This window comes from Phocoena phocoena, chromosome 20, assembly GCF_963924675.1.
Source record: "Phocoena phocoena chromosome 20, mPhoPho1.1, whole genome shotgun sequence".
Classification (NCBI taxonomy): Eukaryota; Metazoa; Chordata; class Mammalia; order Artiodactyla; family Phocoenidae; genus Phocoena; species Phocoena phocoena.
Genome location: NC_089238.1, coordinates 36,858,105 through 36,872,588, shown reverse-complemented (window position 1 = coordinate 36,872,588; position 14,484 = coordinate 36,858,105).

Genomic DNA, 14,484 nt, shown 5'->3' with positions numbered 1-14,484 from the left:
TGCCAAAATCCAACATTTTGTGTACATACTTCTGCTTCTTAAAGCATGAAGCAGAACAATAAAAAACCCTTAATCAAATGCAACTCTTGTTCTAGAAAAATGAGATTGCCGTACTTTATTTTCTTATGTGACTTGCCCTCCTACTTCCAATTACAACCTAAGATGTCAGAATGCAAGATCAGTGTTTGATTTACTTTTGTTCTCCTCATGGAGCCCATTTCTTACTACTCCCCTAAATGTTTGTAGTCTGAATTGAACATGGATTTGAAAATAAGCACATGGGCAAAGTCTGTAAAGAATGAATTATTAAATTAGAAACAATAGTAGCAGATTATTTCTCCCCTAATCTGAGTTAGCTTTTTAAAGACAAAGGGATACAACATGAGCCTTTTAAGAACAGTGAGAAAATCTAGTAAATTCTGACTTTTACCTCGTTTTCTTGAGTGTCCAACAGAATCTTTGTGCTGCAGAATGATTATCTTGGAAAACCAGTTTTGTTTTCTAGATTAGCCATACCTGGCAGTCTTCATATTGTCCATATCAGAGCTACTTAAAATGCAGTCCTAAGATCACCTGCAAAAGCATTACCTGGGAAGTTAGTTAAATATACAGATTACTAGACTGTAAATACAAACCGTGGGGAGACAGTATCTGGTTCTTGTAGACAAGCACGAGAAGCCTATTCTACCATCTAGCTCGATATCCTGTAAAATCATAAGTAATGTGAGGTTAGCAATGGATTGGAAATAGGTTTTTTAGCTGTGTTCTGAAGTCCACTGAAGTCCACAGATGAGCCTGTACTGTTGATAGCAAAATGATGGTGGCCTGGTTGACTTGGTTTGCTCTCTTGGAATCTACATGGGCTTCTGGTCTGAGGCATGTTTAAGTACCAGGCAAACACGCACCAAAAATATTCATCTTTAGTGCTGGGTGGAGGGCACATCAGAGTTAGGTTTAATTTCCAGATTTGTCACGGTTAGCTGCACAAGTTACTTTAACTCCCTGAGCCTCATTTTCCTTACCCGTGTGGCCATATTGAATTCCTCTCACAGTTTGAAGAGTACTTACCCCAAAATCTGATACCATGGATATGTGCAAAAAGTAGTTTACTCTGTTAGACAGATGCCTTAATACTAGGCTGCCAAAATCCTGAGAAGTCTGCATTCTAAATAACTTGGCTCATACCTCCTTTCCAACCAAAAAAACATCGTATTGTACGTCAATCAGGAGTCAATCGCAAGATATGGGATACGTTGGAACTAGAAAGGTGTCCTTCCAGAGAGCTGACATTGAAGAACACTTCTCCATAAATGGTTAGCAATAAACAGGGTATGGGACCAAATAAATTTTGGAGAATTGCCCATTTTATATCTTTCTTGGAAAGTGATAATGCCTACTTAGCTAGAAAAAAAGTTATGAGAAATATAAAGCAAGGTAAGATATTAATTTTATTTAAATGCACCTTTCCACCAATATAGTGGATCATAGAATCTTTTTTTTTTTTTTGATTACAAACATTTCAAAGACAGTATTGCATAGAATACACTTTAGTAAATGCTAATTTCAAAGTCCATGGAGAAAATCTGCCCAATCTACTTTCTCCCAGTTAATCTCAGCCCTTCCTTAAAAGCTAACTAAAAGTCATTTGAGCCATTTCTGAAAGCCAAATAGCAAAGAAATCACTTCCTTTTTTTTCCCCCAGGGTCATGATCTTGGCGTCAATTTCTAGTGATTAAACCTCAAGAGCTAAACATCAGCCTTCAAATGAGCTCATCATATCTGATGACACCTAGTTATTGTTGAAATCACTACTGATATGTAGTTTTGTTTTATCTGAACTCCTGCAAGAATGTGAAAGTATCATTTCCAAAACCTAACCTGAACTCTTAAGTCTGTGTTAATTGTTCCTTTTTCTTTTTAAAAAAAATTATTTTGTGTTCCTCATGACTTTTAAAGAGGGCTCCTTTATTTTTTTAATTTAATTTATTTATTTTTGGCTGCCCTTGGGTCTTCGTTGCTGCATGTAAGGAACGGCACCAAAGACGGAAGAGAGCTTAAACAAGCTTTATTTGGGAACGCTCCCGGGCGACGTTCACTGGTCCGAGAAAAAGGGGCCAGAGAAGTCACGCCCGGGCGAAGGTTTGGGCAGAATTTATAGGGGAAGACGGGAAAGGGGTGTGGTGAATCCGGGAGGGCGCAGGTTATTCCTTATTTGGTGGTCTCTTCGGGTATCGTGGCAATATCCGGTGCCGGTTGCATCAGTCTTGGGACCGTTAGTCCCGCCCCTCGAAAGGCGGGAAGGCTGGGCCGGGTGGAAAGTCCCCAGGTCAGTTCCTGGAACTGGGTGGTCCGGAAAGTCTCGGTCTGATGCAACCTGTGAGTCTGATTGCGTTCCCCTTCCTCGGGCCAGTTGGCCTTGCACTGCGCGTGGTCTTTCTCTAGTTGCGGCGAGCAGGGGCTACTCTTTGTTGAGGTGCACGGGCTTCTCATTGTGGTGGCTTCTGTTGTTGTGGAGCACGGGCTCTAGGCGCGCGGGCTTCAGTAGTTGTGGCTCGTGGGCTCTAGAGCGCAGGCTCAGTAGTTGTGGTGCAAGGGCTTAGTTGCTCCGCGGCATGTGGGATCTTCCTGGACCAGGGCTCGAACCCGTGTCCCCTGCATTGGCAGGCGGATTCTCAACCACTGCGCCACCACGGAAGCGCAATTATTTCTTTCTTGACACAAAAGGTCTGAGGCAGAGGCACCCACGGAAGAAGGCATCATGAGAACAGTCAGATTAGATTTGTGAAGACAATTAAGCTCAATTCTTTATAGCTGCTTTTTTCTTAGCTTTGAAATATTTCTTTCTGTTGAATCCTTTGGATTCCTGGTAGCGTTACTGGCGGGGGTGGGGGGGGGGTGGGGGTGGGAAGAGTGATATTTATCAAACAAACGAACAAGAACAAAGTAATAAATCTAGTTCTGTTCTTACTATGTGAATTAAATTGAGGGACTATGGCAGTTTGCAGTTTTGTGTTAGGAGTTTTAAAGAAGGTATCTTTAGCATTTCCTTTCCTGAAAATATGTCTGTGCAGAGTGCTGTCAAATTTTAATTGTCCCCAGAGGACAGGTTACAGATAATTAAATCAACTCTCTCCAGCAAAGAATACTTTAAAACACTTTTGAGAGCCTTGTCGTTTCTACCTGACCTTTGAGAAAAACACTTAGCAATTGACATAGTTTGTGTTTTTGTTAGAGGTTTCTCTTTGGCAGAGATGAATTAGCATTTGCCTTCATAAAGTCTGAGTTCAGATAAACGAGACATATTTAGCCATTTGCTTGTCTTCTCATACTGGGTGCGCCTTGGATTGGAGGTCCATTTTATTCTAGATCAGTTTCATCAGTGGAGCTATATGAAAGAAAGTACATAATTTACTTCACAGTCTTTAAGAATGACTTATATTCAGTATAGAAACTAGGTAGAATATTTTTCTCAAAATGCAGCAACTACCCTTATGCTTGTAAGAAACAGGGATGACACTGATGCTATTCCAGAAGCTTTAGCAGTTTCAGCTGCGGGAGACTCTCTGAAAGGGCTTGAGATATATGTGGGTTGACTTGCCAATTTTCTTCTTCATCCTTTCATAAAGCACCAATTCTGTGGTCAACCCCTAAATGTAAATTCTTGTAATTGGGAGTTCTAAAGTCCAGAGCACTTCCTTGCCTGTAAATACTGTCCCATATAGGACTTTGTATACATCAGATTCGCAGATGTGTATTAAGTAAGTAAAATGCTTATTAATTAAGCAAAGTAAATGATTATTAATTAAGTAATGATTATTAATTAAGTAAAGTGCTGTGGGGAAGTGGGTAGACCATTGGGTTTGAAGTTGGGATAATCTGCTCCATCTTTCCCACTACGTTTCTGTGAAGGTAAGTGAATCTACCTAGATATCAGTTATCTTTTCTATAAAAGAAGGTACTTTGATTTAAATTTTGATGAACTGTGTTAAAATTCCTTTGTTCACTTAAACAAAAACTATTGAAATAGGACTTTTTCTTAAAAGTTCATAGGTATTTGTTTAGTCATCGTACATTTGTCAAGTTTGTTTGATGGGCCAGAAAAGATAAATGAGACCATTCTTGCCTAAAGAAGCTCACTGTGGGAATATAATTCTATAATTGAACAGTTTATTTTCTGTGGATTAGGCTTCCCTTCAAAGTATTTCACATATTTTAAAGTTTCTCTGTGGCTGGCATCTCTTATGATGCTGCCAGTAATCTTTAAATTTATATATATATTTTTTAATTACACAGGAGTACATTCTGATAGAAATTAAGCAAATGCAGAATGGCACGAAAAAGACAACACTAATTCCATGATCCCACTATTCAGAAGAAATGAGCTATTTAACTTAGAAAATAGATAGGCATAATACCAATATCAAATGTATCTACACGTTATTGATAAACATTAGTATACAGTAACTTTGCATTTCCTCTAAGAAGATAAAACTTAAATATATGAAATACCATAGTCACTTTTTTTCTGACTAAAAAATAATCAATTGCCTTTTTTCCTGAAAAAATGACTTCTTATCATCAAGCTCCGTAAGCCCAGCTGATGGTATTAATCATTTCTACATTTCCTTTCAGGGCTTCAATCTGAGGAGTCCAAAGTCATGAGGCTTCTGAGATAATAAAACAATATTGTATCTTAAATTACTCCTCATTTCCCCCAGTGTATAGTGGAAATTGTCATATTACTTCCTCCTAAACTATTTTGTTGACAAAATCCTCCGGCAGCAATAATTGGCTAGATATTTATACTTCAGGTATTAAAGAAAATCTTATTGTAAGGCCTTTTATTAGAAGTTTGTCAAGAATGAGCTCATTCATAGACAATTTTCTGTTCTCCATCCAATGTTTATTTCCAAAATGGAGAAGCAGAATCCTGATTCAGTGATGAAAATTTTCTTTGCTTAAAATCCATATTATATTTGAATGGGACTTAGTTTACATGTAATATTGAATTCAAATTTGAGCAGCTGCATCATTTTGGGGAGAAATAATTCCGAGTGCTTTCATGGCTCAAATTTTAATGTTATATCTAATTTGCCCAGATAAGAGCTCAAAATCAGCGTTTTGTGCAGAAATGATAGAAACTGTCATTAAAGTTGTTGAAAGTAGAAAAGTCAGGTAAAAAGTTAAAGACAAATTTTTTTCCCCATTTTTCTTTCTTTCTTTTTGAAATGAATCCTCAAATTTTTTGAACCATTATTTTTTCAAAAGGAAAAAAAATTGTGAAAGTCATTCTATTTGTGCCCTTGGTTGTGGATGATAAAAAATGAATTGACAATAGTTCACCAGAAATAATTCCAAATGCTTTAAAATACTTCCACATTTATGGAGAGATTTATGTTCTGTGCAGTATGAACAAAATCAGATTTTGTTTATTATAATTCATAACACCACAATGAGACTCATAGGACCCAGTTCTATCTATCTCTCCTTAGCACTTAAAGCACCTTCAGTGTCATCTAACCTTGGTACCTCAAAGAAGCCAGGTTAATGGAGAATTATGCTGCCACCACTATTTGGGATAACAATTGCCCTGTTCTCAGAGCCATTTCTGTAACTCACGTTTCTAGAATGTGACTCTCCTATAACTATAAACTCCTGATTCTGGAACTGAACTCCCAGATTCCATGGTAGAAAATCTCATCCTGCAATTCCATCTACCTACTGGACATCAAAAATTTATGGCTGAAAAATATATTGAAATATCCATAAATAAAATCACAATTTTTTCTTTCTTTTACCCCACCACTTACTTTTGGTTCTCTCATTGCCTACGTTTTCTTGGTAGATGTTGACTCCCACTTATGTCTCAACAGTTGCTATCTGCTAATTTCACAAACTGGAAATCTGAAATTCACCCTAACTCCTCCGTCTCCATAACCACCAATAACCTGCAATACAATAAAGGACCATATCCTATCCACTCTAAGGATGCCTAAACATCTATTAACATTTTGCCCAACTTTCATAGTCACAGAAACTGCATTAGATAACAGTTCTTCCCCTTCTGTCAAAGACTGTTGCCATGCATCCTGACTGCCTATCCTCCTTTCAGTATTGACCCTTTCAATTGGGTCATTCCTAACACTCTTGTCAAAATGGTCAACCTAAAATGAAGATAAAAACATCCTCCTGCTTTAATCAACTTAATGGCCTCTCGTCCTTGGGCTCATCCCTTGCCAATAGAATTCAGGTGTCTACATTATTTCGGATCAGTTGTCTTCTAACGGTTCCTGAGTATGAGATATTGGGGTATTTAGACTCTTAGAGTTGTGCATGTTTAGTGAACATGACAATAACTTTCTCCCTGACAAGACTGGCACCAAAATGGCTTTCCCTTGATTTACCTATTACAGCATCTAACCCTCATCTCATATTACCACCATCTTCTGAGCCAACACTTGCTTGAACAAGCAACTGAAACTGTTGATTATGACTTTAATCATACGCTCATAATTTCTTTTAACTATTTAGTTTTTATATTGTGGTCTCTTCTTAGTCTTCCCTAGTTACTGTCCTAAATCAATTTTCCAATATTTGCTTTAATATAGTTCCACAAATTAAACAAAATATGTGTATGTTTTATACATATGTATAAATATATATATGTATATACATTTAAACCTGCTTTGACAAAAGAACATAAGATATAATACATCAAGGAAAATAAGACTTACAAGAAAAAATATTGATGTGAGAAATATCTTTGACAACCTCTTCGAATCTCACATATATAATAATCCTCTCTACCTCTTCAAACCTCTCATGTAGAAGAATTCCTTCTCTCCCTCTTTTTGAATCGCTTTCTTTCTCCCTTTTAATTAGTGCATTCTGTAACCTTGACTGTCAAGAAAGTATCAAATGCCATCTCTAAGGAAATGACTTTCCATCTTTATTTCAGTAATCAAAATCTGGAACTCTAATCAGGAATACAGAGTATCCTTTCCCAGATGCTGACAATAATGCTTTCTTCTCTCACCTCTCTTGACATGCATCTCTCTTCTGCCATTCATAATAGTCTATTGGACTCAGCGGTTCTTATATATTGTTGGTGCAAGAAGTTTTTAGTTTCAGTTAAGATGGAGTATGCACATTTAGCTACTGTTGCTCACTGATTATTAGTAAAAATCATGGAAAGAAATCAAGCAGCTGCTAGAGGATGGTGTGCAGTAAATGAGAGCAGGCAGATAGAGTAGGGAAATTAAAACAAGGGCCATATGGTGATAAATTACCTGCTTGTGTTTGCTCTTTTTGTTGTTGTTATGTTTTGCTCTGTGCTTTTGTTGTTATATTATGCTCATTTTTCTCCTGTATCTTCTTGATTAGACTCTGATAACTCCAAGATTTGTACATGGGTATAGACAGAAATGTTATAAGAAAAAGCAGTGGTTCTCAACAAAGGAATGAGATGGTGGCATAGGAGGTAGCAGGATGAAACTCTTCTGGCTCCTCCGGCACTGTGCTCGGCAAACCCTGGTGAAAACCTGAGAGCAACAGAGACAGCGGGGAGGGGAGACGGTGGGTGGTGGCAGCAGGAACAGTTCCACACTCTTTACTCTTGCTGTTTTGCTTCAACACTGACCCAGTCATGGGAAATGTGCAATACAATGGGGATACTAAATCCTCGGGTTTTTAACCAGAGCAGCAGGAAGGAGGACACTGGGAATTCAGCAGTATGGAGAAGATCACAGACAGAGAGACAAAAGAGATGCTTTGAATACATATGTGTAAGTCTTGGGCTCTTCCTTGAACTACCCATGTGTAGGACTGATCAGAATCAACAACGCAAAACTTTTGTTTGATGAACAAATGTGTGGATCACTGCCAACCCCAGTGTGAAACTTGGTTGTTTCACATACTGGACCAACTAAAATTGGCCAGCAAAGGCTTTGAAAACAAGACTGTCACTAGAATCACAATTCAAAAAAAAAGTAAGTCAGGACTTGTGATTTGAATCAAACCAGTTTGATTGGTTGCTTTAAAAAAAGTTCTTTAAGAGATTTTTACAGGACCCAAAGTCTCATAGTAGCTTTAAATTATGCATTATAATCATGCACCATGAATACAGTGTTCAAATGAATGGAAATATAGAAGATTTGGCAGTGAAGAAGAATCTTTAAAAGTGGAAATTTTAGTACTGAAAAACATAAAAATGTAAATGTTTAAATCACCAGAAACTCAATAATAGAGATGACATATGAAAAGATCAGTGGAATTGAAGGTAGATTAGTAGAAATCATAGTTCTAAACAACAGAGAAAAAAGATTGAATCCAAATGAACAGACCTTCAGGGACCTGTGTGACAATATCAAAAGTTCTAACTTCTGTGTCATTGCAGACTCAACAGGAAGACACAAGAGATAGGTTGTGGCAAAATATTTGAACTGACAATAGCTGAAAACTTTCCAAATTTGGTAAAGCCCATAAACTTGTAGATCCCAGAAACTCAGCAAACTCCAAGCAGAATTAACTTAAAGTAAACCATGCGAGACACATTACAATCAAACTTCTGAAAACCAAGGGTAAAGAGAAAACAATTAAAAGCAGACAGAGCAAAACAATACATTGCACATAGAAGAAAATGGTTCAAATGGCTCCAGATTTCTAATCGAAATCAGTGGTGGCAACAAGAGAGTAGAACAGCGTTTCTTAAAGTTCTTAGAGGAAAAACAAATGTCAACTTAGAATTCTCTATTCAGCAAGACTATCTCTCTGAAATGAAAGTGAAATATGTTCTCTGATAAAAGAACATTAAGACAATTTGTTATCCATAAACATGCTTTAAAAGGATGCAAAGGAGCTTATTCAATGGAAAAGATACTACAAAAGAGGGAAATCTGGAACCTTAGGGATGAATTAAGAGCAACAAAGACGGCAACTATCTGTGTAAGTGTAATAGATTACATTTTGCCTTTTACAATTTTTAAAATATGTATGACTATTGAAAGCAAAAATTATTACATTGATCTTTTTTCAAATTATGTATATATAATACATATGACAACTACCACATAAATTAGAGATCCCTATGGGATATTTTACTTCGAGTGACTTTGCAGCTTTTTATTTTATCTCAGTATTCTTGGAGAGGAAAACTCAGTATAATTTAGATGCCAATTCTTCACAAACTGATCTTTAGAGTTAATGCAATCTCCATCAAAATCTCAGAAGGTTTCAATCTTTTTTCTCTGTTGTTTAGACTATGCTTTCTACTAATCTACCTTCAATTCCACTGATCTTTTTTTTTTTTTTTTGGGCGGGGCTACGCAGGCCTCTCACTCCTGTGGCCTCTCCCGCTACGGAGCACAGGCTCCGGACGCGCAGGCTCAGCGGCCATGGCTCACGGGCCCAGCCGCTCCGCGGCACGTGGGATCTTCCCGGACCGGGGCACGAACCCGTGTCCCCTGCATTGGCAGGCGGACTCTCAACCACTACGCCACCAGGGAAGCCCCCCACTGATCTATTAATATGTCATCTCTATTATTGAGTCTTTTTGGTGATTTAAACATTTACATTATTGTGTTTTTCAGTTCTAAATACCTCAGAAGGTATTTTATAAATATAAACAAGCTGATTCTAAAATTTATTTGGAAAGAGACGTGAAATAGAAGAGCTAAAATAATTTTGAGAAAGAACTACAAAGTTAGAAGACTCTTGATTTTAAGACCTAAAAAAAGCTTCATTAATCAAGGCTATGTGGTGTAGACACACGGAACAATGGAATTGAATAAAGAGTGCAGAAATGGAAACAAATATGGTCAATTAATTTTTGAAAAAGTTGCAAATGCAATTCAATAGAGAAAGCATAGCCTTTTCAACAAATATTGCTGGAATAATCAGACATCCATATGCAAAAAAATGAAGTTTAAACTTTATACTATATATAAAAAATAAGTGAATCATAGATTTATTTAAATGTAAAACATAAACCTATTAAACATTTTAAAAAGAAAACATAGGAAGACTCTTTGTGACCTTGAGTTACGCTAAGTGTTCTTATTTATGACAATAAAATAATGATTAATAAAAAATGATTAACTGAACTTTATCAAAATTAAAAACCTTTGCTCTGTAAAAGACCCTGTTATGGACATGAAAAGACAATCTGGAGGTTTCACACACACCAAAAATAAAAACAGTTTCAAATCACATACCTAACAAAACGCTTTATTCAGGATGCATAAAGAATTCTGCAATCTTGACAGTGAAAAAACAAATAAACCAATTTAAACAGGCAATATATGTGAACAGATACTTCACTGAAGAAGATACTTGAAAGCAACTATACATATGAAAAATATAAATTAGTCATTAAGGAATTTCAAATTAAAGCTGGAATGATGTACTAATACATACCTATTAGGATGGCTAAAATAAAATTTATAAAGATAACAATATGACAATACCAAATTCTGACAAGGATATGGAACATTTGGAATTCTCATCCACTGATGGTAACAATGCAAAATGTTACAGCCACATTGGAATACAGCCTGGTGGTTGAAGTAAGCATACACCTACCATGAGACCCAGCGATCCCACTCCTAGGCATGTACCCTAGAGAAATGCCTATATATTCAAACAAAAATCTGTACATGGATAGTTCTAGCAGTATTATCCATAGTCACCCAAATGTGGAAACAACCTAAATTTTCTTTAACATTTGAATAAACAAATTGTGGTATAATGGATTTCTATCCAGCAGTTAAAAAGGAACAAATTATTGATAAACACAACAGCACAGTTGAATCTCAAAAGCATTATGCTAAGTGAAAGAAACCAAATATTACATATTATCTGATTCTAAATATATTACATTCTAGAAAAGACAAAATTACAGGGATGAAGAATAGGTTTCTTATTGGCTGGGGTTAGGAGTTGTGGGAGTGCTTGACTAGCATGGGGCAGCACAAGAGAAATTTCGGGGGTTGTGGAATTATTCTGTATCTTGTTTGTAGTGATGGCTACACAAATTTACATGTATGTTAAAAATCATACAGTTACCTATGAAAAAGTGATTTTTTTACCAAATGTAAATTTAAACATTTATTTATATTATTATATTTGAGGAAAGACCATATGTAAATATGTATATGTGTTTATACATACACACAGCACAATTTTAAAAAAGTAGTGCAACTTGTTGACATCACTTACCCAGTTGTTCATTTATTTATTAATTCATTCATCCATGCCTCCATTCAACAAGTATTTCTTGGGTCCCAACTTTAGCACAAACAGAATGACTTTAAACCTCCTACTTTCTCCTTTCCCCTTTTCTTCCTCAAGGATAAGTTGTTTGAAAGACAGAAATTCCACCTATAAGTGTCCATCAACAGATGAATGGATAAAGAAGATGTGGCACATATATACAATGGAATATTACTCAGCCATAAAAAGAAACGAAATTGAGTTATTTGTAGTGAGGTGGATGGACCTAGAGTCTGTCATACAGAGTGAAGTAAGTCAGAAGGAGAAAAACAAATACTGTATGCTGACACATATATACGGAATCTAAAAAAAAAAAAAAACCAAAAAACAAGTGGTTCTGAAGAACCTAGGGACAGGACAGGAATAAAGACACAGAGATAGAGAATGGATTTGAGGACACAGGGAGGTGGAAGGGTAAGCTGGGACGAAGTGAGAAATGGCATGGACATATATACACTACCAAATGTAAAATAGTTAGTGGGAAGCAGCCATATAGCACAGGGAGATTAGCTTGGTGCTTTGCATCCACCTAGAGGGGTGGGATAGGGAGGGTGGGAGGGAGATGCAAGAGGGAGGAGATATGGAGATATATGTATATCTATAGCTAATTCACTTTGTTATACAGCAGAAACTAACACACCATTGTAAAGCAGTTATACTCTAATAAAGATGTTAAAAAAAAAAAAAGAAGAGGGGTTTTGCTTAAATATGAGGCTACTATTTTCTATCAGTGAATTGAAGGAGAAAAAACAGACAATTGATTATTTTCTTCCTCTCTTCTCTCTCTCTCCCTCCCTCCTTTTTTCTCTGTCTCTCTGTCTCTCACTCGTCTCTTTTTCCCCTTGGTTATTGGGTCCAGAGGCCTCCTGGCTTTGAGAAGACCTGCATATTGAACACAGGACACTACAGCCCTAAGCTCTGGAGACAAATATTTTTTCTCTGTGTTTCGAAAAACTTTTCTTCTCATTTGTGTCAGTCATTTCTAAAATCTGTATCATTAGATACTGAAGTTTGGATTGCAGGGGGGATTATTCTTTTTCTAAAATTGTTCACTGTAATGAAGTACTCACTTCTGGAGTCAATGCCCTTTAAAATGAATAAGATATACTCTGTTATTATTCCCTATGTACATATTACTCTAGCAAGGTAGAATAATTGAGGTGCCAAATAACAATAAAAAATTCTTAGGTCTTCTGATACCATTTAAGCACATTTTCTTTCTATTTATGAATATGTATATTTCCCCCCACTTGAGTGTAGTAACCAACAAAAACTTTTCCTGGATACAAATTACCTTTATAATTAACAATTGAATTTGTTAATTAGTTAGAGAGCCATGGTGTAACAAAATCTTAAATTCAATAAGTAATTTGTTCTATTCTCAAAGTAGAGTACAGAGACAGGTAGTCCAAAGACAGTTTGGGGAATATGCTGTATGAGTTTCCTCATGGAACCAAGATCCTTCTGACTTTGTTTTTCCTCCTTGCCTGGATGCTATTTCCAATATGAATTCATAATTCAGTATGGCTGATCCAAATCTCGCCATCATGTACACAGTCCGACCCAAAAGGAGGAAAAGGGCCAAGGTGAGTAGTAACTGTCTTTTAAGCTAAAGTTACAAAAATCTGCTACTGGACATTTTTGTTTGAATCTGCTACTGGACATTTTTGTTTGAATCTCCCTCATTGGAGATTACTGATGTAGTGTCATCTAGCTGAAAATGAGTCTGTATTTTTGGCAGCTCTGGTCCATGTGAAAACAGTGGCTATACTGCAGTGAAACAGTGCAGACCAAATGTTGGGATGATTGATTCTCTCGCATTGTGTCATATAGTACTGTTGTCCGTGGTTTCCCTTTCAAATATCAGTCTTTTTTTTTTTTTTGCGGTACGCGGGCCTCTCACCGTTGTGGCCCCTCCCGTTGCGGAGCAAGAGGCTCCGGATGCGCAGGCTCAGCGGCCATGGCTCACGGGCCCAGCCGCTCCACGGCACGTGGGATCTTCCCGGACCGGAGCACGAACCCGTGTCCCCTGCATCGGCAGGCGGACCCTCAACCACTGCGCCGCGAGGGAAGCCCATCAGTCATTTTTTAAAGCTGGTAGTAGGATTGCTATTCTTGGCTAATTATCCGGGTGATCATTATGTATTTTGACATTGTAGATATAATTATTTTAAACTGATGATAGTCAATGAGAACTGATTATTTTGTTGGGAAAGGGAATGGTCTACAAATGAAACAGAAATGTACAATCATGAATTTTCATTTTAAGTTCTGTTTATGCACACACGTATATAGCTTGCAGCTTTTAATGGAAGTTTGTACCAATGATATAATATGATATAGTACTAAAACATTGTCAGAGATACAAAAGTGGTGGAATCCTAATGGTATCTTTTCTGATTCTGAGAATAGAATGAATATTGTACTTCAGTATAGATTAGAGACAGTCCTTTTCACTTCATATATTTATCAAGAGGAACATCTACATTTATTTTCAACCTAACTTCACAGTTCAGAAGATGAAAACATGCAAAGTCAGTGAAGCAACTCAACAAAGTAGGCTGAAAAGGTCAAATTCCAAAATTTGTTCATGTTTTGGAAGCATCATTTAGACTGAGAAAGGCCCAAGTATTCATAACTTCACATTCCCAAATTATAGTTGGTGTTCATTTAAGTGGCAGTAATAAAATATTCTCCGGGAAAACTTTTGTCAAAAATGACATTGTGGGGCTTCCCTGGTGGTGCAGTGGTTGAGAGTCCGCCTGCCGATGCAGGGGACACAGGTTCGTGCCCCGGTCCGGGAAGATCCCACATGCCACGGAGCAGCTGGGCCCGTGAGCCATGGCCTCTGAGCCTGCGCGTCCGGAGCCTGTGCTCCGCAACGGGAGAGGCCACAACAGTGAGAGGCCCGCGTACTGCAAAAAAAAAACAAAAAAACAACCGACATTGTGTCTGGAATAATTGGTTTAAACGAAGAGCTTTAAATATATTGAGTTGTATTTCCTTACTGAATTATAGAGTAATTAGGTAAGAGGACTCTGTCTTCTACTTCTCTGAACCCTGATTTTTCCACTGAAGGTAATAAATATTGAGTCATTGATTAATCCATTCCACAAATATTTACTGAGTACCACTTATGTGTTAGGAAATGTGCTAGAGATTCTGAATGTTTTTTCTTAAAGAGAATGGTAAAAGTTAATGAATATTCTAGTAAGA